Source organism: Dreissena polymorpha, chromosome 1, assembly GCF_020536995.1.
Source record: "Dreissena polymorpha isolate Duluth1 chromosome 1, UMN_Dpol_1.0, whole genome shotgun sequence".
Classification (NCBI taxonomy): domain Eukaryota; kingdom Metazoa; phylum Mollusca; class Bivalvia; order Myida; family Dreissenidae; genus Dreissena; species Dreissena polymorpha.
In genome coordinates, this window is record NC_068355.1 from 189,454,650 (window position 1) to 189,480,981 (window position 26,332).

The following is a 26,332-nucleotide window of genomic DNA, read 5'->3' on the forward strand; positions in this document are numbered from 1 at the left end:
GGGAAAGAGACACTTTCTGACCTGTCTTAATTTTGTGGTTGTTTAATGATTGTACATGTACAATATGTTTACCTGTTGATTGAAGTGTGCAATTGTTTCAGTATGTGTAATTCTTTCCATCTGTGTAATTTTGCTCTAATTCATATCTTACTCACCAGTCGCATTTAAACTTGTCAAACGTAAACACAATAGCTCTGCTACTGAAGTTTATTGTCACACTTAACTATTAAATCATTGAAATGTATGCATATATTTTAGATGTGTAAAGGCCTCTTTATAGCAACATATGCGTAATACAATATCACTGCAGTATGTTTAATAAGATTATTTAACATTGACAGTAATTCAATATCTTGATGTTACTCTGTTTTGCAGTATACAAGTGTGCTGTGAGTCCCACAGGAGACAGGCTGTACATCACCAGCCCTGACCAGAACAAGCTTCTCACCCTGGCCAGGGATGGCACACTCCTGGCTTCATACACAGACCCAGCACTAGAGTGGCCACGTTGTCTACATGTGACCCCTGCAGGCCAGGTGCTGGTCTGTGAATACTGGCCCCCCACTGTACTACAGGTGGGTTGGGAGGGGGAGAGTAAGCTGACTACGCTGGCTACTCAGGAGAGGGATGGAGTGAGGTGGCCAGAGTCAGTCTGCTACAGCAGCACTACATCCTCCATCATTGTGGGACAGTACCAGGACGACAACATCCTGGTGTTCAGAGTGGAATAGTGTGTACATGTATGTATTAGTTGTTGTAATTAGTGATTAGTATTTTAATTACAATGTGTTGTTTAGCATACAAACATAGTTATTATCTGCTTATACAATGTGAGGGTTTTTGTTGGAACATTAGATCTAATGCATATTATGTTATTGTTGTCATAACATTTGTGTAATTATGGTCTTAAAATTTAATTCTTGTAAACTTCGCATGAAAAAAAACACAGCATTTCAACTCAAAATTTAATATTTGTACATAGATGCACATGTACATAGCAACTAGGCTATTTTTAGATTTTCATTTCTATAAACACTGTGATGCCATGTAAGAAATGTACATGGATGAATACTTTTTTTTATAAAATATGAAATTGTTTAAGTAATCTTTGAAGGAGTATATATTGATATTGTACGCAATGTTTACAGAAAGGTAACACTTGATGTGAGATTTACTAATTTGCCATATTTTATGCTGTTGAACATCTGTTATTGATTTTCATTACATTTATATAAATTTGTGTGAGTCCTAAATATACATACAAGAAAAACATCAAGCTATTTTGCTGCTACAGTCGCTGCCGAGTCAGGACAAGGATGCTGAGGATGTGGTGGACAAGGATGACCTGAATACACAGAAGGTAACAAAGACGTTTTAATTATCAGGCCTTTTCATGGCCAATTTGGGAAAAAATGCAATTTTGGGATTTTTATTTTTTCGTGCGAAAAGTCCATTGATTTCAGAAAAACTAATTTAATATAACTATTTCTAATACTTAAAATTAAAAGAATAAAATCATATTATGCTAGTAATATACTTTTTTTTAGATCTTATTTAAATATAATTGAGACATATTAATCATAAGGCACTTATTATGCCCCCCTTTTGAAGAAGAGGGGGTATATTGTTTTGCACATGTCGGCCTGTCAGTCTGTCGGTCCTTCTGTCCGTCTACCAGATAGTGTCCTGATGATAACTAAAGAACGGTAAGGTCTAGGATCATGAAACTTCATAGGTATATTGATCATGACTGGCAGATGACCCCCTATTGATTTTCAGGTCACTAGGTCAAAGGTCAAGGTCACAGTGACTCAAAATGGTAAAATGATTTCCGGATGATAACTCAAGAATGCTTACGCCTAAGATCATGAAACTTCATAGGAACAATGATCATGACTGGCAGATGACACCTATTGATTTTCAGGTCACTAGGTCAAAGGTCAAGGTCACAGTGACTCGAAATAGTAAAATGGTTTCCGTATGATCACTCAAGCATGCTTACGCATAAGATTATGAAACTTCATAGCTACATTGATCATGACTGGCAGATGACTCCTTTAAATTTTCAGGTCACTAGGTGAAAGGTCAAGGTCACAGTGACTCGAAAACAGTAAAATTGTTTCCTGATGTTAACTTAAGAATAATTAGGCCTAGGATCATGAAACTTCATAGGTATATTGATCATGACTGGCAGATGACCCCTATAGATTTTCAGGTCACTAGGTCAAAGGTCAAGGTCACAGTGACTCGAAATAGTCAAATGATTTCCGGATGATCACTCAAGCATGCTTACGCATAAGATTATGAAACTTCATAGGTACATTGATCATGACTGGCAGATGACTCCTTTAAATCTTCAGGTCACTAGGTCAAAGGTCAAGGTCACAGTGACTTGAAACAGTAAAATGGTTTCCTGATGTTATCTCAAGAATAATTAGGCCTAGGATCATGAAACTTTACAGGGTTCGACACTAAGGCATGTCCGACAGAAATTGTCTAGTAAGATCGGTGGTCGGGCTAGTAAAACTGTGGGCTAGCTTGTCCGACTGGTCGTACATACAAAATCTATACTGATTCATATAACTATAACTAACCGAAAACCTTTTTCTCTTAATGTGTAAAATAACTATTGTATCCATTATTTACATCAGAACAAAACTAGCATATATAAATAAACGCGGAGCAGTCACATGATTCATCGCTATTTTTAGACGCGAAGGAGAGCTTCCCACAGAAATAGCTTGTTTCCATTGGTAAAGTTGTCATGAATATTAACCTTTTGCATGCTGGGAAATATGTAGTCTGCTAAAATGTTGTGTGCTGAATTTCTAAAATTAGCATTTTCTTCAATTTTTTTCAAAGAATACTATCAGAATAGCAAACAGTTTGGATCCAGATGAGACGCCACGTTTTGTGGCGTCTCATCTGGATCCAAACTGTTTGCAAAGACCTTCAAAATTCGGTTCCAGCATTGAAAGAGTTAATGATTTTCTGCAGTGTCGTAGAACTTTACATCATGTTTTTACGACTTCTATCGAAAATCGGTATCGTCAATGTAAACATTTTGGCATAGCAGACGAGAGAATGTAATTTAAAGAATGGCTTTGTTCAAGATTGGATTTTCGTCCGACAAATAAGTTAATAAAGAAGAATCCTACAGTAAAACTGACACAGATTATGATGGAAAAGGGCCTTGGAGCTGTGGTAGCATGGAGCACAGCGGTCAAGGAGGCCAGAATTTTATAACGTTAAATAAATGTCACCTGCTGTTCGGACATCATTTGTTTAACTGGTGATAAACAGTGAATTACAACAAACAATTTATGTTGTTAAATAGTTATGCCCCCCTTCGAAGAAGAGGGGGTATATTGCTTTGCTCATGTCGGTCGGTTGGTCCGTCCACCAGGTGGTTGTCAGACGATAACTCAAGAACGCTTAGGCCTAGGATCATGAAACTTCATAGGTACATTGATCATGATTCACAGATGACCCCTATTGATTTTGAGGTCACTAGGTCAAAGGTCAAGGTCACTGTGACCCAAAATAGTAAAATGGTTTCCAGATAATAATTCAAGAACGCTTATGCCTAGGATCATGAAACTTCATAGGTAGATTGATCATGACTAGCAGATGACCCCTATAGATTTTCAGGTCACTAGGTCAAAGGTCACGGTGACCCGAAAGGGTAAAATGGTTTCCGGATGATAATTCAAGAACCCTTATGCCTAGGATCATGAAACTTCATAGGTAGATTGATCATGACTAGCAGATGACCCCTATTGATTTTCAGGTCACTAGGTCAAAGGTCAAGGTCACGGTGACCCGAAATAGTAAAATGGTTTCCGGATGATAACTCAAGAACGCTTATGCCTAGGATCATGAAACTTGATAGGTACATTGATCATGACTGGCAGATGACCCCTATTGATTTTCAGGTCACTAGGTCAAAGGTCAAGGTCACAGTGACCCGAAATAGTAAAATGGTTTCCTGATGATAACTCAGGAAAGCTTATGGCTAGGATCATGAAACTTCATAGGTACATTGATCATGACTGGCAGATAACCCCTATTGATTTTCAGGTCACTAGGTCAAAGGTCAAGGTCACAGTGACAAAAAACGTATTAACACCATGGCTGCCACTACAACTGACAGCCCATATTTGGGGCATGCATGTTTTACAAACAGCCCTTGTTAAAGAAAGAAAAACGCTTTGCGTATGGGTCCGTTTCAGATACCCATAAATACGCCAGAAAAAGACCTGCTTATGTATTCCCTATGTATTCAGACTGCAAAAAAGATGAGGTGGGAAAGAAAAGTATGAATTTACTTAAGATAAAATATCCTCTTTACTTGTTTGTATAGTGTAAACTCATATAATATATTCATCCGAAATTTCGTGGTCAAAAAGACTTTTACGGACATATAAGTTAACTTTGTGGATTTCTCAGTGCAGAAACATAAATGATGAATTTGTGTCAGTTACTTTTCTGTGTGTGATAAATTTGTGGATCAGTGAACCCTTAAAATCAACATAAATAATGTCCCTCAAATAATAATGGTTTACAGTGTAGCCTGTGTATTAAGAATGTTAAAGATGAAATTGACAAGAATGATATGATTTAACAAAACATAAAATGGCGTCTTTTATTGTGTATATCATGTTTACAGCAGGACTTGTTTTACTTGAGGATCAATAACTCAAACTCTTCTTCAGCTCGATGCTTTCCAACTTATCATACAGGAACCTCAGTTACACAACACTCTGAGAATTTCTGTCATCCTCATAAGGCATTGAGTTTTTATAAAGTTGTGAGATATTTAATAAAGCTTATAATAATGATTCCATGGAATGCATTTGTTCTCAATAAGAAGGACCCCGGCCTCATTCCCAGAACAGTGTAATAAAAGCGTTAGAGTTAGTTTTCATGCATGCAATGGCAACAATGTAAGGTTGCATGGGAAAACAGGACTTAATGCATGTGTTTAAAGTGTTGTCCCAGATTAGCCTGTGCAGTTTTCATGTTCCAAATTGGTTCGCTCAACGTTACAGCTACTGCTCAGCAAAGAAGACAACTGTCTGGTGACAGGCTGGCCGTATTACAATCCAGTGATGTCGGGGGAAGCGGCCTTTCCATGGCTGGGGATTGCATTTTATCCTATTACCAGATGAAAATCGATAGTATAACAACGATCGTATAAACATGAGCTTTATACTATCGCTATTTTTAGACCATGGTTTTCCAATCTCTTTCTTAAGAACACTAAATGTTTCAATGTGACGTCATAGCAAATGATGACGTTGAAGTAAACAAACATTTCAGAGCCAACTTGGAAAATCAGCGCTGTTTCTTTTAATTTTAAAGTAGTTTTACTCTTTTTGAACGATAAACGACCACAAAATAATAGGATAAATAGAATATTATGTGAGTTTCGGATAAAGATCAAGTTTATCATGCTCGGCACAAACCATGTTAGCGCCCAGCAAGCATCGCGCTACATCGGTTCTAAGCCTCGCATGATAAACTTGATCTTTATCCAAAACTAACATAATATTCTCTATTTAGTATTTTAATTTTAAAGCGGCGCAATAGGGGGCATTGTGTTTCTGACAAACACATCTCTTGTTTAGATCTTATCTATATGATTGAGATATAACTATCCTGAGGATATTTTTTTTTTAAATAAACGCTTTGGGTGTGGGTCCGTTGAACAGACCCATAACTTGGCAAGGAAAATGTATGCATGTGTATTTCCTGTTTATTTAGAATGCAAAAAACATGAGGTGGAAAAGAACAGTATGCAGTTTCATTAATTGTCATCCATGCATTTATGGAATTTTTCGGATATAGGAAGTCTCTTGTAAACGAAATTCTGTCTAGCGGAGTAGCCTGTGTGGCTGTTTGGGCTCATCTGGTAAGACACTTGAAGCAATATAAATAATAAATTACTGTTTTCTCAAAATGAGGCTCACAGCAATTCCACAGTCTGTCACAGAGTTTAACAAGATGAGCCTCGTTCTGGGAAACGAGTGCTTAATGCATTCAAAGTGTCATCCACACATTAGCCTGTGTATTGCACACACAGAGGATATTTCTAATTGTGATGATTTTTTTTTTTAAAGGGACTTTCTTCGAAACAAAAATCAAGTATTGATGGAAAGTGTTGTCTCATGTTAGCCTGTGAGGACTGCACAGGCTACTGTAGGGCACTACTATAAGAAGTAATATGGTATACAAACAATATGATTAAAATTTGGTTAATGAGACAATGACGTACATATACATGCAAATTCACAATAATTGTTAAGCGATAGTTATGTTAGCAATGGATGATGGAAATTACAGTGCTAAAATGTAATTGCTCTCGTGATATTCCTTTTCTCAAAGATATGAAATCTCAATATATTTATAAATTACTGTAAATGGGTATTCAAAGTAAAAAACTTATTCTTATTAAATAATGGAAGCTAAATTCATTTAAATAAAGAAGGAATGAAAACAATACAAAAATACACTAACAAATGTATTGATACCTATTGGTGTATTTGGACTTGTTCACAGATTAGCAGAATGGCAATTTTCTTAAAATTGTAATATACAATCGAAACCCGATGGCTCAAAGTCGCTTTGCATCAAAGCACGTTTGTATTGCTATATATTCATATACATTTCTGCCTGATGACTCGAATTTGCAGAGTCGAATTATCGGATGGCTCAAGCTGTTTCTGCAGTCCTGGTCACAATTTTCACACGTTCTTTTGTTCGTTTTGCTTTAAAGCGACATGAGTCGCACAAAGCTGTTACTTGATTATAAGCATGTTATAATTTCAAACATGTCATCCAATCAATGTTAAATTGATTTGAGTAAAATATGACATTTTGTGTACAATCTTTCGTTTTTCTTTGATCATATATAATGGCTGGAACGGCTGCATCACAACATGTTCTATGTCATCTTGAAGGCATAAATTATTTTGTATCTTTACATCGTGTCATTCTTAAAAATAAAAAAAATGAATTAATACATATCATGCTGTTTAATTTTTCGGTGATGTTTATAAAATGCTTATGATTTTTTTGATTCTTAGCGTTATTCCTTACATATGATAATTTTTTGATTGTATATATAACTATTTAAAAATAATGATGACTTAAAAATATGAAGTATATATTGTCTGTTCTTACTAATTCAACCAATTATTGCAAAGTTATGTTAGTAAACATACATCTATTTGAAATCAGTTCTATCGAATTCCAGATGGGTCGAACTTTTGTCGTCGGTCCCGGCGAGGTTAAGTTATTGGTTTTCACCTGTATTGAGCAATTTATGTTTTTATCGTAATTAAACTAAGGAATACACCTCTCTAAAAAAGATTTAAAATTATTGTTCTAAATGAACAATTGTGTATCAAAATTAAAAAATAAATACAATAAAGCTTTTCAAACACTTAACTAAAAAATGTTGAAAAAAACTCTAAATTCATTATTATTTGTTGGAAATTAATTAATGTTCATTTGGTGGGTTTACTAATCCACGAAATAAACTCAAACACATAACAAAATGACCCGGGGCTAATTCCTGTTATTACAAAATCAGGAATCCACAAATCTATGTGTCCATGAACAAGTATTTTTTTATATAGGTGCCAACAAATATAAATCATTATCCAGTGTCAGGGGGGTAACATTCCAGTCTCCAGCTCGAATTTGTGATTAATATTTTGCTTTGTTTTATCTGTCAGGGCCTTTTTTGAAATAATAGTCTGTCAGAAAGGAGCCATGACTCGGGGCTATTTTTCCTTCTTAGGGAATGGCATTTCAGAATTTCGTGACTCAAATTTTCACAATTTAAAGAAAGTTGCAACTGAAACTTTCACAATGTACTCTTTTTCTCACTTTTGAAAAATTCAAGACCGAAGGATGACACAAAAATGACTCAAAACAAGCCCTGTGATTTGATATGTGTTTGTGGACATTATGGGTATATTTTTTCTGAAACTTTAATTTTTCCCTAAACATATCAAACAAAGTTAATGTTGCAATTTATTTTCAAAAAAAGATCGTGTCTTGGTATTGGTAAATGTGAAATTTTCTATCTTTGGGCGTCATCAAAGTATGAACGAACTAGTTTTGTCAGCAGGTAGTCATTACGGGCAAGTAGTCTGTAACATAATTTTACTCCCAGGTGTATATGAACAGCCATGTATTTCCCTATTTTTAAAGCACTCATAATAGACACTTCTGTATTTGCAAGTGGAATAATAAAATGAGCACTGACACCTAACATTGCCACAAAAACGCATGTAAAATAATATTTTGATGAGTTTTTACAATTAATTTTTACAATTAAGTTCCGTGCAATTAAATAGACCCATCATTCTCAATTTGAAGATTTTATGCTAGGAATTTTCCCAATAGTATTTATTATGATGCAAATTTTCCTTATTTGTGTGGTACAGATGCTTTTTTTGCAAAAAATGCTGGTGTATTACTAACTTACATGTACAAGTTCAAAATACTGACTGAGCCAAAATATATCATATTGGTCCCCTTAATGTTACAGCAATTGCTGAGCACAGAAGAAGACTGTTTAATGAAAGGCTCAGCTGTATCAAAGTCCAGCAATGTGCGGGGACGCGGCCTATCCACATCTGTATATTACATCATTTTAGCTGTCACTAACAAGGGAGATAACTGTAGATCTGCACCAGCAGTGAGTTCTTCCTCTTAAGTTGCTTTTTAATTATTTTAGCTGACACTGACAAGGAAGATAATTAAAAATCTGCACCAGCAGTGGGGTTTGCTTTTAAGTTGCTGTTTAATCAATGACACTAACAAGGGAGAGAATTGAAGATATGTATCAGCAGTGAGTTGTAGCCCTTTAAGTTGTTTGTTTAAATATGTCTAACAACTTTATTACATGTTGATTTACTTTGGAACTGTTTTCTAGTGTGAATTTTAACACATTTTAACAATCAAATATCTGTAAAGGCATGGTAAAATATTGTGTGTGTGTTTTTTGCAACTTTGCAAAGACATTAATATTTAATTGTTTCCTCCTTTATTGAAAAATATATCAACAGTTAAACATCTGTAAAGGAATTATAAAAGAAGAGATTAATATAATGAGTACAATTAGAAAAAATCATGCTATAAAGATAAATAAACTGTGCTGTGGGGAAATGGGGCTTAATGCATGTGCTTAACTTGTTGTCACATATTAGCCTGTGCAGTCAGTACAGGCTAATGAGGGACATCAATTTGCTCTTTAATGTGGTTTTGATAGAAAGAAGTATCTTCTTTATAATAATCCAAAGTGTCCTCCCTGATTTGCTTACTGTGAAACCATTTATTTTTGTCAGCACGAAATTTCGTCCTTTTTAAAAAAATGACTATTTCGTCAGCAATTAAATTCGTCCATTTCTGGTTTTGAAAAAAAAGCGTCTGATTTGTTTGTAATGTTTGTAATACATGTAATAAGCGGTTGCCAAAAAATCGTGCTGGGGAAAGAGGGGTAACACTTGGTAGTCACTTGCAGGAGGTGGGCCTTGTTTGGCATATGCCAATTAACAAGTCTGTTATTTCAGGTGATAGTAACTGTCCCTTATTATTTTATGTCATTGACACGTTCTTTGTTATGATTAGCGGATAAGTGGGACTGAATAACCGTTAACGAGTGTTTTAAACAACGAAGGTACGGGTTTTTATGTAAATGTACAAAAATAGTAGATGCAGTTAAAACCAAACAACCAAACACAAATCAATATGTTCTTTATTAATTTGTAATAAAAGCGCAGAATATATTTCAGTCTGGTGTTGATCACACATAGTCATATTTAATTGCATTTAATAGTATTGTCTTTAATCCGGATTCGCCGCGTGTTGTTGGTATAATCTGCAACACCCCTGAAAATCACAATACACACAATGGGTAATAAAGTTGTTAACAATAAGCGCTAATCAACACTATTATACCTAAACGAAGTCTACGCATTCGATAAAGCCTTTTTGCATTCGCGTCTTACAGGAAATGTCAGTTGTCAGTACACTGGGTGATGTACACCCCTTTGTGTCAAAACCCGATTTAAATTTAGTGTGAATGGTCGACTGTTTCATGTTCTTTTTATCAATACCATCCGGGTATCTGTACTATAAGTATACCAGTCTACAAACAAGGTGCGCGCTTCCGCATATGGGTATTTGGATGTTCAAAAAATTGACGTACGGTGTAGCGTTCACGCCGTCGAACGCATTTAGCAATATAACTCGTTTTTTCACTATTTCTTTACTTGCAAAAAATACTAGTGGCTTATAACTTACCTTGCAATCTTTTTTTCTCGCATTTTGCGAGTGTGCAAGTGTTAATTTCGAGCCCTGTGTATATGCGTGGATAACGCTGGATTTAAATGCCTCATGCCTACGGTAATTCAGTCTTATTTGTTTCAAATATGGGAAATGATTGTTTGTTAGGATCTTGAATTCGTCCATCAGTCGAAGGACGAAAAAGACGAAAATTAATGTCTGACGAATAATAATGGTTTCACAGTAATTTTTACTCCAATGGGTATGTGAAAAAAAAGCCTTTTCTTTCCATCTTTATAAAGTACACATAATAGGCACTTCCTTACCGGTATATGCAAGTGGACTAATAAAATGAGCACTGAAACTGAACATTTCAACAAAAACGCATGTCAAAGAATATATTTTGATTGGATTTGTGCAATTAAAGTTCCATGCAATTAAAAAGACCTATAATTCCCAAATTAAAAGATAGAATTTTCCCGATGTTTGATATTATTACGCTAATTTTCCTCATTGGTGTGTTACAGATACTTTTTTTAATTTGGCAAAAAAATTGCTGGTGTATTACTTATTTACTAGTTCAAAAGACTTCATATTGGTTTTCTCAATGTCACAGCAACTGCTATGCACAGAAGACAAAGGAGTAGTGAAAGACTCAGCCAAATCAAAGTCCAGCGTTGTGAGGGTGACGCAGCCTTTCCATGTCCTCGTATTGCAACATGAGGGACATTTTAGCTGAAACTAACAAGGGAGAGAACTTTAGATCTGCACCAGCAGTGAGTTTTTGCCCTTAAGTTGTTTAATGTTTTATTTATTTTTATTATGTCTTACAACTTACTTGTTGATGGACTTTAAAACTGTTTTCTAGTGTGAATTTAAACAGATTTTAACCATCAAAGATCTGTAAAGGCATGGTAATATAATATGTGTGTGTGTGTTTTTTTTTCAACATTGGTGAGACATTAATATTATTATTAAATATTAATATTGTTGCCTCCCATTTATTGAAATATATATTAACAATAAAACATATCTAATGGCATTTTAAAAGTGATGTGATTAATAGAATAAGTACAATTACAAATTATTAAATTTTTAACCAGATGGTTTTCCTTCTTTTTGTTATGCAGCAAAAAATTGGCTAATACATAAATAAGCTGTGATGTGGAAAAATGGGGCCTTATGCATGTGCTTAAATTGTTGTCACAGATTAGCCTGTGCAGTCCACACAGGCTATTCATGGACAACACTTTCCTCTTAAAGGTATACAAAATGACTTAATTGTATTTATGTTCATGCTATTAAGGACAAGGAACCAATAAAATGCCGGATTAGAAATTCATGTTGTTGAAAACCTTCACAACCTGTCAAGAGGCATAGTTTGTTATAGATTATAATATAATTGTTACAAGTTCCTATCACCCACTGTGTTGTTGTTGTTTTCAGCAGAGCACCAGCATTGATATCAAGTTGGCCCAGCAACCGCACGTGTCCCACCTGCAGGAGCCCCAGTCCAGAACGACCCTTCCCCTCACCTGACTTCTAACTCTTCCCCCTTGACCTCCTGAAAAAGTCAGCATCGTTGAACAACTCCGTTCTGCAGGAAATTCTGAGCATAATTCTGTTCTGAACAAACGCAATGCCCAAGTCAAGTTGTCCACATATAAGCCTGGGTAGTTTTGTTAAGCTAGAGTTCCGCGTGGGCCTGAGAGGGATGAGTTTTACAGACACGAAAAGTTATAGCAGTAGTTATGGTAACGCTAACAGTCAGTTGTTGCTGTTGGACATCACAACAAATTTCATGAAGAATAAAAAGTTTAATAACTTGTTCCAATCTTTATGGGACAAACAGAAATTGAACGGGAGAAAATTAAGGAACAATAAAAGCGTAAGCTTTCCTAGAATGATACTTCTGCTGTTAATAGTTTGGATTACAGTAGGGTTATGGACTGCCCCAGATTGTCCTCTCAGCGGCCAAAATATCATAATAGAATGGACTTTTGGAAATGTTACTGACAAAGAAAGGCAGTAATGACTTGGTTGTGAATACCCAGAGCACTATACATCCATGCTGACACAGAAAGGCAGTAATGACTTGGTTGTGAAAACCCAGAGCACGCTACATCCATGCTGACAAAGAAAGGCAGTAATGACTTGGTTGTGAACACCTCGAGCACGATACATCCATGCTGACAAAGAAAGGCAGTAATGACTTGGTTGTGAACACCTAGAGCACGATACATCCATGCTGACACAGAAAGGCAGTAATGACTTGGTTGTGAACACCCAGAGCACGATACATCCATGCTGACAAAGAAAGACGGTAATGACTTGGTTGTGAACACCCAGAGCACGATACATCCATGCTGACACAGAAAGGAAGTAATGACTTGGTTGTGAACACCCAGAGCACTATACATCCATGCTGACACAGAAAGGAAGTAATGACTTGGTTGTGAACACCCAGAGTACGCTACATCCATGCTGACAAAGAAAGGCAGTAATGACTTGGTTGTGAATACCCAGAGCACGATACATCCATGCTGACATAGAAAGGCAGTAATGACTTTGTTGATAACACCCAGAGCACGATACATCCATGCTGACATAGAAAGGCAGTAATGACTTTGTTGATAACACCCAGAGCACGATACATCCATGCTGACATAGAAAGGCAGTAATGACTTTGTTGATAACACCCAGAGCACAATACATCCATGCTGACATAGAAAGGCAGTAATGACTTTGTTGATAACACCCAGAGCACGATACATCCATGCTGACATAGAAAGGCAGTAATGACTTGGTTGTAAACACCCAGAGCACGATACATCCATGCTGACATAGAAAAGCAGTAATGACTTGGTTGTGAACACCCAGAGCACAATACATCCATGCTGACATAGAAAAGCAGTAATGACTTGGTTGTGAACACCCAGAGCACAATACATCCATTGGGTGTGCATCAGACGCGAATTCTGCCTATTATTGTAAACAAGTTGTTAAAAGTGAACATGTCTGGTTTTGTTATGAGCACTTCCCACTCACAGCCCAAAGGTCCTCTCATTGAATCGATGCAAAAGAAGACTTTGAAAAATGACAGCAGTTGTGTTGTGTGGTCCAGTAATCCTTTCAACTCTCAACCTGAAGTTTATCAAAACTCAAACTCAGCCCTTTGCAATATTACACTTGCAACACAGTGTACTTTACAATGAATGTTTCGCAGTTTTAAACACCAAAATTTCAATTTAAAGTTTGTGCACGTAACATATTGATACATTGCTATTCTGAGTTCTAATTGCGATATCCTCAATATCAATAATATATGAAATGTTTGGCATTCAAAAAAGAGGTGTGTAAAGTAATTTGTTACAGTGCATATTCATTTGTCACTAAAAAGATCAGAGTTTAGTTTGCTTGTCATTTCCTTTTAAGCAAACATTATTAGACAACAAAACAAACGTTTTTTAAGTGAAAGTGCAAGACAATTCCGACCCAGTTTGGGCACAAATACAACAACTAATTAAAGAAATTCAGTTTGTCTTGCGTCAGCCTACATGTAGGAAGCCTCTTATAAACATCTCCCAAGAAGGCTACATCAACGCTTCCAACAACCGAGCTGGGCATCGACACATTGTTCCGAACGAGTCGCTCGAACTGAAACGATCTGATTCAACAGAGAGCAGGCGTTGCGTGACTCGTTTGTTAATGTGACTGACCTCGATATGTTGCTTTCCAAAAATGTGAGCCTTACTACAGATGAGCTGTCTGCGATTGACGCAATTCAACAACAGTTCCGGGTTTGGGATGGCGAATTGGCGTCAGGGCTTCATCTCTGTCGTTGGCCTGGTCGCAGCAGAAGCAGCAACAAGAACAGCAATAAGTTTAAGAGACGTGATCTGGGATATGGGGCTTCATGAATGTGCTTTAAGTGTCATCCCATATTAGCCTGTGCAGAATGCACATACATTGAGTCCTATATAAGTGTCATCTCCGATTAGCCTGTGCAGACTGCACATACATTCAGTCCTATTAAAGTGTCATCCCATATTAGCCTGTGCAGACTTCACATACATTAAGTCCTATTAAAGTGTCATCCCAGATTAGCCTGTGCAGACTGCACATACATTGATTCCCATTAAAGTGTCATCCCAAATTAGCCTGTGCAGACTGCACATACATTAAGTCCTATTAAAGTGTCATCCCAGATTAGCCTGTGCAGACTGCACATACATTAAGCCCTATTTTCCCAGAATGAGGCTCATATAGCTCACTTAACATCAGTATTTTTTCTGCCTGATTGAGAAAAAGGTCCAAGCATCAAATGGTAAGTATGTTTTTTTTTAAATTAATCCACTTGGTACATAAATAGCAAATAGCAATTGATCTAATATCAGGTTTAATCATAGAAGGTCAATGCATAGTTTTGTCTACATTTCGGCCGAAATTCAGCCCTTGAACGAAGCGTTTATCCTTGCATATAAAATCCGCTGTAATAGACTTGTTAAATTGTATTTATTTTCGCAAAACAATTATTTAAACGACTTCAGCACATTATACAATTATTCCCTCCAATATTTATTTAAGTTCCTGAATTTTGTTTTAAGAGCTGGTCCCTACAGGATCCCATGCAGTCATAGATCGGTACCCAGCTGAACAACAGGCTGTCTGGTAAGCTGGGCCCGGATAGGTGCAGCCAGTCTAAAGCTGGGGCTCCAAACTTTCCTGCCAAGTGGGCTGATATTACCTCTTCTACAAGGTACATTGGTCCTGTAATTTACCTTGTATAATGTGCAGTGTGTTACTACTCAAAATTTTATTTCAATAGTGTGTGCATGTTATACATTGGTAATACCCTATCGTTGCTGGTAACTTAAACTTAATTCATTACGTAATTGTAAATATTCATAATAGTTGCCTTTTTGTATTGCCTTGAAAGGGTGCAGGGGGGAGGTCGTTTAGAATTGTAGAATTCTCTCCATCCTTCCATTCTTCCTTATGTCCGTCCAACGTTTTTGGAGTTACACGTAACTTAATGCAGATTGGTTAGATATGGATGAAAATGATTGTATCAAGTGCACAGTATATAGTAGGCTGTGTGTGTGAAATGTTTATTGTATACCTCAATTGTATCAAGAGCCTTCAAAAATAATGTATTTCTTATTATACGCCCGTCTATGACGGGACGTATTATGGTATACCCCGCGTCCGTCCGTCCGTCCGTCTGTTAATGTCGTACGCTACGTCAAATATCCTTTGACAGATTTTCTTCAAATTTTAACACAATCTTAATATTGATAAACCCTGATCCCCTTTCGTTTTTGACGGAATTCTGAATTGTCGTTGCAGAGTTATGGGACTTTGTTCGTCAAAATTTCGTGATTTCATTGAATGTCCTACTGTAGCTCAAATATCCTTCGATGGATTTTTTTCAAATTTCAACACAATCTTAATATTGATAAACCCTGATCCCCTTTCGTTTTTGACGGAATTCTGAATTGTCGTTCCAGAGTTATGGGACTTTGTTCGTCAAAATTTCGTGATTTCCATGCTCATGTACTTATAAAATAAACCATGTATTCAAATACAAATAAACTGAAGTAAAAAAATGATTCAAAGGGTTATTTATTACCTTACTACTTCATTGGCGAACGACGGGCGTATCATGCGCTCATGGCGCAGCTTTTATATTATTTAATCAAACAACATTGATTGACCTCCAATACAACTGATGCTATTTCAGAATGCATTAATTATTTGGTTTACAGGGACATATGTCAGTGATGCGCAAAGAGCTGGTTCTCTGTTCACAGAGAAAAATCCTAACAACTCCAACTCAGCCACTACATCCCAATAGGTAAGTCCCCTAACCATTGCAAAACGTACACTGGGGTACCAGATCACTGGGATATAAGTCGTCAGTTTACATTCAGTACATACAGTATGCAACCACAGCAGATTTGCTTATTTCCCTCACAGGTACCCAATAGAACAAGAATGAGATTAATTGTTTGATATGCACAGTTCTGTGGTCTGAGCAGAATTCTACCTTGGGACCTTTCGATTCCTAGACCAGCATCCCACCACTTGACTAAGATCCCACATTAATACAGTATTATGCAAAGACATGATATCTAAGCTATTTTCATGTATTTTTAAGTATTGCCAATGTTAAGTGATGAAATATTAGGATATTTATTACACTCCGGGATTAAGAGAAAGTCCCTTTCCCCCATTGCTATGCATCTGGTGAACATATTTGTTTCTCTATAACCACCTGTGAAATAAAGTTGAATAATATACTGAAATTAATTCAACACATATTCTCTGTTGATATAAAATGACTGCATTGCATGTCTATATTATTTTCAGAAGCTTTCCATCTCTGAAACGTTGTTGCCACAAAATTGGTTCTGTTCAAATCTGTTTATGTTGGCTAAGCAATATGGAAGCTTAAGGTTGACAAAGAGAATTTCTGTAATGCAAAAAATGCTTGACATATTTGCACAATTATCTGTCAAGTTTGACACACAATCTACTTTTTCCAGACAACCCGAATATCAAGGCGTTAAGTTTGTTCTGGATGCAGTTACAATCACAGCTTTCAAGCCAGCAGCTGTCGATGTATTGAGAGTCTCACCTCTCCATGTTATCTGACCTGCTGCCTGTGAACATCCTGCACATAGAACCTATGTGAGTTTGTGAGACGTGTGTAGGCTTTTTGTAAATACCTACTTTCAGAGACAGTTTAAGGAAACACTGGTCCATCTAAACGTTTGTCCGCCTGTCAGGTTGTGTGGCATATATAACCTCAAAACATATTTCTTATTTTGTTATGCAACTCTCCAAACATGTTAATCAGCATGTGGACGTGTACTGTTGTGTATTTTATATCAGCTTCCTTTTGCATTAGTGGAATTTGGGATAAAAAAAACTTTTTTTCATTACATGTTCATATTATTTTGCCGTAAATATTTAATAATTAAGGAATATATCTCGGACCACCTATCTATAAATTCAAATCAAAGAAGCTTAAGCACCATATGTCAGTTTTGTTCTTTTTCACTGCTTTCCTAAGTAACACAATCAGACTAATGAACTGAAATTAACAGTAACATACCTTACTTTATTTCAGATCCCATTCGATGTAATTAAACCGGCCAATCAAAAAGACAGCCTGAAATATTCCTCATCTTGAAATATTGGGAAGGCAAGAAAACGCCTGTCACTGTTAAGATAAAATTGAGGGAATGACAAAGCACAGTAAGACCAGTTAAGTCCTGTGATAAGCCAAGTCCTGTGGCCAGACATGTCATGTGGCCAGCCCAGTCCTGTGATCAGACAAGTCTTGTGATCAGACAAGTCATGTGATCAGACAAGTCCTGTGATAAGCCAAGTCCTGTGATCAGACAAGTCTTGTGATCAGCCAAGTCCTGTGATCAGACAAGTCATGTGATAAGCCAAGTCCTGTGATCAGACACGTCTTGTGGCCAGCCCAGTCCTGTGATCAGACACGTCTTGTGATCAGCCCACTCCTGTGATCAGCCCAGTCCTGTGATCAGACAAGTCCTGTGATCAGACACGTCTTGTGATCAGCCAAGTCTTAGGATCAGCTTAGTTCTGTGGCCAGCCAAGTCATGTGACCAGCCAAGTGTTTTTACCAGCCATGTCCTATAACCAGCAACTTTGTCTCGTGTGTACAGTCCAATTGTATGGGAAGAAAAATCTTTATTTCATATTGTATGGTTATAATGATACTGACAGTATCTTGATGATTAAGTATTTTGTTATATATTGGTAAATAGACCAATATGATAAGGGGAAACTTAGTAATAGCAGTAATGTAAAGTATTATTTCAAGAGGAAAATAATGCAAGTACTACTATTTTGTCTGTATTCAGAAACTGACTATATAGCTTTATCCTGATTATCGTAAACTGACAGACAAAATGATTGTACAATTATTTTTTAAACATTGATTTTAAGACTTCACAAAGTTGTTTAAATAATGCTGATACCTTCGACAATATTTAATGTATTTATTGTATAAACAAGACATGCTTATTTTAAGTTTTTACCTATAAAATAGCAATATGTGCTAGGTAAAATAATTGATCAGAACGGTTCATAATTGTGATGCTTCTATTTTGATATGTCTGTCATTCTGTCTGTGTTCATTTATCATCAGTTTGCTTTTTTGATGCAGTATTTTATCAAGAATTTCATGTTGTGATGTAATAGTAAAATATCAAATAGTTATTTCATTTATTCAAACTAAATTAACCTTCGATTAATTATTAATTTATTTATTGACAACAGATACTTTGTTTAATATTAACAATAGTTAAGCGCGTTATAAAAATTGTGTGAATGTACATGCATATTGCGATAATTAATGCACACATTAATGGAAAACCTATTTAAAGAAAGTGGAATTTAGAAGTGCATCTTAATTGTAATAGAGTTTGTTTAATTATTAAAAAAAGGATGCTTTCTTTGTTGAAAAGCAATTCCTCCACAAGTAAGTTTGTTTCAAAGTGAGTATTTTTATGAATAATGATCCTAGATATGGTTGTAGATTGTTCTTGTTGTATCATATTCTGACAGGCTCATCATTTATGTTGACATTTGCATTCTAGCATTAAAAGTTCATTATGCTTTAAATATTTGTATGTACACATTTGCGACCAGCTTTTCTAATGTAATAAGTGAATAACGTAACACAGATTTATGTGTCACTGTATATAAGTTTATTTTGTCATTTGTAAATAGATCAACTGCAAAGATAATGTTTTTGTCTGTACATTATTCATGAAATGTTGCCATTTCAAACAGATACATTCACTGTTTGAATTCATTTGTACAAAATTGTTTCATATTAAACATCATTAACATATCAGGCAATAGAACAAAAGAATTGCTTCGGATAATTGTGCAAATTAACTTGTATAGTTAATTCAGACATGCAGAATATCAGATCATTAACATACTTTAAGCATTAAAAACACCTTGTTTTATGTCAAGCTTTTCAGTTATTATAATAAGCAACTATTATCTGGAAATTTGGAAAACAGTGAAGAACGATTCAAGGGACAGCAACTGTGATATACTAAATAAAAGTCGTCTCCCTTGTTAGAGTATAATTGTACCTCTCAACGTAACAAGAACATTGAATCTTTTTTTTTAATTATTCCACACTATAAACTTTATATTATATTCATTCAATAATCATTAAAGAAATATGGTTTGCATAATTATTTATTTCTATGCGTTATACCAAATTCACCAGTATGGCATCAATTTAAGTTCATCATATTTTAATTGCCAAAATTGGCCATACAGTGCTAAAAGTTTGGTATTCTGAATATTATAAGTGCATGTTCTTATACAAAATCACATTGTATATTTTAACACTGAAGCAATATGTGTTAATATATTAATTTTTATTTATTGACTTGTTGCTTGTCAAGGTGTCTAATTTTGAACTATAGCTGTTAATTGATTGTGACTATTTTCCAGTTTTGAATGGTTGCTTTTAGGTTCTTGTTTACAAGTTATGTAAAAGCTGTTTTCATGTTGACCTCTCCATATTAAATGTCGTTGACGCGCATTCACTGCCGCCAGGTTCCGTAAAACTCCCAACAAATCTATGATTGGATTCCATACACACATGGTTGTTTATACTCAGCTTGCTTTGCATTAAACATGTCTGCTTTGTTGTTGAACAATTATACACAGCTTTTTATTGGACAAAATTGTGTAATATTTCAAATTTTTGCTTTCGATTTTTTATTTCCAACAAAAATATATTTTGTTTATTTGTATGTATACTTAGCTATAATAAAATTGTTTCTATAATATATAAACAACCTATTTATAAGCAATAAACTATATTGTTAAAAGTAGATTTAAGGTTCAAAATCATGTCTTAATTTGTTCGATTATCCCAAATTAAAATTTTGCAAAAGATAAACTTGTTGAATAAAGAAAACTTTATGCAACATACCACCAGGTCTTTTAACAATTGATTGTGTATCAATAATGATCAGGACTTAATCAGGATAAATAATTGCCTATGCACGGTTATAATGTTTGTGTTATTGAATTGAATAATTTCTGTAGTTTGGTGCACATTAATTGTTGTTGTTTTTTTAAGACATAGCACATGTCATATAATATAGTATCATTGTAGTTTTGGTATGTTTAGGGATATAATCATGTTAATGTATGTGATTTGCTGATCCATCTCTTGTTGTTTCACTCCATTTAATGTATATAGCCATGCATAGAGCAGGAATATTGTTGTACTGTGAAAAAAATGTTGTTATTGCAAATAAAAAATGTATGTTAATTGTTTCCTCACTTCTATATAAATTTCCCTTTTGGCGATGGCATATTGTGATTTGGTCTGTCTCTCTGTTTTTTCGTTTGTCCCCCGTCATTCTTTGGTCAGACTCGGATACCTTTCAAATTCTTAATTACTATTCTGACAGATCTTCACTTGGGGATTGTTCTTCATGCAGATATTATGTATGTCGCTCCAAAGACATTTTATGTTGTTCCCACGATTAATAAGGTAGTGGGAACGAGATAACTTTGTATTGAGAATGAAAAAGCTTACCCATGGGAATGAGAAAGTAAGTCAATTGAATGACGTTCTTAATCATGGGAACAAGTCACTAATTCATGGGAATGACAAACTTAAAAACGTACACGTTAATCTGTGCACACGTACATTTCACGCCATGATTGGTATTTTCAGTAGACAAAGCCCACTCCTATTGAGAGTAGGTTAAGTATGTCAGGCAGAACGTTTAATAAAATATGTGATTTTTAGTTTGTACTTGATTCAATGTGGCACTTTGGGATTATTTAAGACAAATGTTGACCACTATCTGAAATCAGGCTAAATGAATGGGAGAAACATGTGTTCGTTCTGAAAATTTGTTTTCGTTCTTAAAGCTAACATCTAGTACACATTTATATGAATTTTTATTTTTCGTATCAAACATATTTACATGTCATATCTTCCAAGTCAGGGGATTATAGTGATTTGGTCTTGTCTGAAATTCTGTTGAAATGTAAAGTATAATTGCTGAAGTGATGAAATGTCACACATATATATTCAACAGAATACAAACTTATATCAAACATGTATTTATTATGTTGTTTTAATAAGTAATATTATATTTTAGTCCAAGGTCGTTAAATGGTTAAACAATATGAATCACTGTATTTACGTTGGTCAAAAAGAGATGTACATTATACACCATAAGAATTTCTTAATCTCTAAACAATCGAAAACAATGTTTTGTGAAAAGAATGCTGACCATTTGATAGCAACATATTGGAAAATCGCGTGACCAGTAACTGTAAGTATATGGCTACAAAGTACAAATCGGCATAAATGTTTCTTAACAGGCTAGAGCGAACATGAGAGACGTATTCGCATCTGTTTTAAAATAATTTGTTAGAAAAAGTTAGGGAGGCGTGATCGATGACATGAATACCTTCTGACCACGACTACAAACGTACTCTTAAATGCGTATTCACATGTGAACAATATTACTGTTGTTGTTGCACTACTTCTTGTCTAACAAGCAACCAAAATATTATTACAAAATTACACTAAAGAACACTAAAATGCATGCATTTGTATATTATTATACGTTTTTTTTACTTGAAAGACGCATAATTGTCGCATGAAATGTGTGATATCATTGTCAAACCACACATTAGTGTCAGTAGATAAAATTATACTACGGGAGCGCACATCATATGTGTCCTCACATGCCTTATTATGAGTATATTTCTTCATTATCAAAATATAAATCGTATGTTAATATTTGATATAAACGCAGTTTTCTTTGACACATTTAAACCACACTTGCATAGCCGCGTCATGCAAAAATGGGTCTTATGCGTTTTGTTCAGAGTATCTTAAACCCAACATGTGTGTTTTTCGCAGTCTGGTCAGAGGCGATGCTATTGGCTATAAATTCACTCAATGGGCTATATATAGGATTGGCGCATACGAAATAAAGATCCATTTTTGCATGACGAGGGTCATTAAAAATCTCATTGCGAATTGTAAATGGCACATTTTAGCACAATGCTTTTCGATACAAAATTGAATTCAAAATAGCAAACTTGTAAATAATGGCGGCCTATCCAGACGTTCATGAACAATTTCCACACGTGCTGACCGAGTACGGCAAACATTGTGGTTGGATAATTGAACGATTTTCCTCTTATCGTGACACTTTACTATTTCGGTAATGTATGTTTTCTCATCTTTAAAGCAAAACTGTGTTCATCGATAGTCAATTATATATTCACCGGACGATTTAGTGAACGAGTACTGACATTGAAACTCTAGGAGATAGATGTTAACGCGTAACTGGGCCACAATTTGTGTCGTTTGAACATACAGTAGTCCGAAATTCCTTACACTGAACAGTGCTACATCCTTTCCGCTGAGCACAGACATAGTAATGTAGCCAAAGTTCAGAGGTTTTATCTCGAATCAGCCTATGAAATATTCGAAAATATTTATATGCGTGTCTGCTGGCGTTATGTAAAATTCATTTAAATTGAAAAGCTGGGTAAACAACCATGCCGAAAAAGCGCATTAGTGCTCTATACCTATGTTTAGGCCAGAGTTGTTGACACCATGTGAACTGCTAGGGTACGAGTAATGTATAAACAACAAAGTACGGGTCAAAGGGCTGTCTGTATGACTACATAATTCGTGAGTAAAAAGTATTGCTCGCATATTTATTTTCATCAATTATCTTATTGTATGTTTTGAATTTGTATATTGTGTCAACAATTAAAAGTTGTGTGCAGGGAATTTTCATCATGAAATCATATTCTTAGTGAGATAGGTATTCGATATTCCCAAAGATTATTAGTCCCAAAGATGTTTTGATAGAACTAGTTAAATTTACCTTAAATTTACCTACGATTAATACGAACACGTATATGTTTGTAGGAGCCAGGCTGTGTATTAGTGCCGTTTCAATAGTTCCCCCACCACTTAAAAGAGCATTTATTTGGTTGATGCACATAGATCATTTACATTACATTCATACATGCTATGCATCATTTATTGTTATAATTGTTATAATGTATTGTGGATTAGACTTAAATAAACTGATAAACTGTTAAACAGTTTACATGAAAACACAATCGAAGTTTGCATGATGTTTAGGTAAAGCGATACGAGTTATTTGTTGATAGAAAACCAACGGTAAATTGAACGCGAAGTGGCCCTGAATTGATTATAGTTGTTTTTCTTTATACTTGAAGCAATGTTACCATTACTTTAGAGTAGAACACGAATCGTTGAAATGATTCAACGTGTACATTTGACTGCTTGCACGGACCACACATTTGTATTCACTTGTGCCGCGTTCTGTGAAACGGGGCTTAGGCATGTCCGAACGGCCTAATAATTAGGGACGACACTTTTCGCTTTTATGGAATAGTTAATTTGAGGAAAGTCTCCTTTAAAGAAGAATCCAACTTAGGCGGAAAGTGTCGTTTCTTTTTACCCTATGCGGACTGCTTACGCTAATCTATGACGACACTTTACATCACGCATAAAACCTTATGTTTACCATAAGCGAACTTCTTACGCTAATCTGGGACGACACTTTACGTACATGTATAAAACCTTCTGTTTACCATATGCGAACTGCTTACGCTAATCTGGGACGACCCTGAACGTACACGTATAAACACTTCTGTTTACCATTTGCGAACTGTTAACGCTAATCTGGGACGACACTTTACGTACGCGTATAAAACCTTATGTTTATCATATGCGAAGTGCTTACGCTTATCTGATATGACACTTTAAGTACATGTGTAAAACCTTCTGTTTACCCTATGCGGACTGCTTAAGCTAATCTGGGACGACACTTTACGTACATGTATAAAATCTTCTGTTTACCCTTTGCGGGTTCTTTACATACATGTATAAAACCTTTTGTTAAACCAATGCGAACTGCTACAGCTAATCTGGTACGACACTTTACGTACATATGTAACACCTTCTGTTTACCCAATGCGGACTGCTAACGCTAATCTGGTACGACACTTTACGTACATGTATACACCTTTCTGTTTACCCTTTGCGGACTGCCAACGCTAATCTGGGACGACACTTAACGTACATGTATAAAACCTTCTGTTTACCAAATTCGGACTGCTAACGCTAATCTGGGACGACACTTTACGTACATGTATACAATCCAGTTTTCCCAGAACGAGGCTCAATCGGATCCTAAACGTCTACACCGCCATTGATACGGGAAGCGACTCTACAAATAAAAAACGATCACAACGTAGTGGTCAGCAGCTAAATTCCGCACAAATACAATCAGTTGGAAATGACAAATGAATCCCTGTGGAATCCGTTTGGACAATAGAAATCGGATCCCCGGGAATATCGCTGAAGTCTCTGTTCCGTTTAGACCCTGACGAATACCGCTACATCTTGATAGGCAACACCTCCGTCGCACTCTAGGCTAATGTTTCAGGCTTTAATTTTAACACCGAAAGCATCTCTGATAAGAATATGGATTTTCAAAATTATGTATACGCCACGTAAAAATCATATCATTTATAGCGTATTTTATGTCATAATTTACCCCGCTGTTTTGTGGCAATAGCGCATTAAGCGTGGCTAATCAGGGACGACACTTTCCGTCTAAACTGGATTATCGCTAAGAAGAGACTTCATTTAAACGAAAATTACAATAAAAGCGGAAAGTGTCTTCTCTGATTAGCGTGTGCGGATTTCACATGCTAATATTGGACGACAATGTATGCACATACATTAAGCCCCATTTTCCAAGAGCGCGGCTGCTTGTTGTTAGTTATGAGCGTTAGCTCACACTTATGTAGAGAGGCAGTTTTGCAAGCCAGTTTGATTTTAACTACGCTAGGAACAATAACTGAAGTCAGTCTGCTGTTTGCTAAGCTATGAACGATAACCTCTGCATGTCTTAACTACCTGCAGACGACGAATGCTAGAAGCGTCTGCTCTACTACTGCAGTGTGTATTTAATCAATAGTGTTAAACAACTTGTAAGACGACATTGGCCAGTCTAGTGTTTATCATTGAAATCTGTACATATTGGCTGCGTTCAGGGAAAACGGGGCATAATGCATCAAAATAATAATACTAGTCTGTGCACACTGATTAGCCTGTGCAATGCGCACAAGCTAATCAAAGACGATTCTTTCTGATTTTATGGTGTTTTTCGTGTAAAAACAGTCTCTGGTACTGGAATGAAAATAAATGCATATGCATTAAGTCCTGTTTTCCCAAAAGGATGCTTAAATTACCTTTTTATTAATGATTAGAAAAAAAACACATCTCGACCTGTGCTTTAAGACACACTCTTTATAAATGTGAATGGGTTGTGTTCATTTCAAACTTGCGATATAAATAGCTATAACATAATTTTGAAAACTGAGTTGCGTCTAAGATTATACAACAGCGAACAAATTCAGTGCCTTCATCGCTTTGGTTTTAAATAATGTAGTCGGCTTCTCTGCTGGCGTTATTGCGACGAAAGGAAACTGTTTGTCTATCACTCGGAATGCGAATCTTAGCCGGCCGATACATTCCCGCTTCTTGTGGTGTTCCGGAAAGAATAGTGAAGCGCTGGATTATTCAAATATCTGTCAATGACAAATGTCTTATCAAAATTAACAGGTAACTAACCAGTTGTGATAATACTTAAACGTTTATCTTGTTTATTAATATCCTAACATTTATTGATAGCGCAAACATATATCAGAACTTTTCTTTGAGGCATTTTTTTTTTCGGAAATGTATATATGCTTTAGATGGAAAACATTATAACTAGTACACTAGAAAATGAATTTTGATACTTTACAATGTTTCATAATATATTACATATTTACGATTTGTTAACAATCGTTTAACGTAATGAGAAGGCTTGTTTGATTCATCTCTAAAAAGTTAAAGCTCCTTTAAAATGTTATGTGTCCG

The 26,332-nt window shown here is 35.6% G+C and overlaps 1 protein-coding gene and 1 long non-coding RNA gene across 6 annotated transcripts in view; both read left to right on the plus strand.

Annotated features, from left to right (window-relative positions):
* The window catches only part of LOC127865198 (uncharacterized), a 169,843-nt gene that overhangs the window by 37,441 nt on the left and 106,070 nt on the right, over nucleotides 1-26,332 (plus strand). The window lies entirely within an intron of this gene.
* LOC127864311 (uncharacterized) lies at nucleotides 581-20,280 on the plus strand. Of its 5 annotated transcripts, none has more exons than XR_008041747.1 (9): nucleotides 581-740; nucleotides 1,295-1,360; nucleotides 8,564-8,713; nucleotides 10,919-11,078; nucleotides 11,512-11,565; nucleotides 11,749-15,061; nucleotides 16,071-16,159; nucleotides 16,851-16,995; nucleotides 17,438-20,280. It is a non-coding gene; the product is annotated as an uncharacterized LOC127864311 (long non-coding RNA). The 5 variants fall into 5 exon arrangements; XR_008041745.1 differs by lacking the exon at nucleotides 11,512-11,565 and having other exon boundaries at nucleotides 11,749-14,629; nucleotides 14,910-15,061; XR_008041744.1 differs by lacking the exon at nucleotides 11,512-11,565.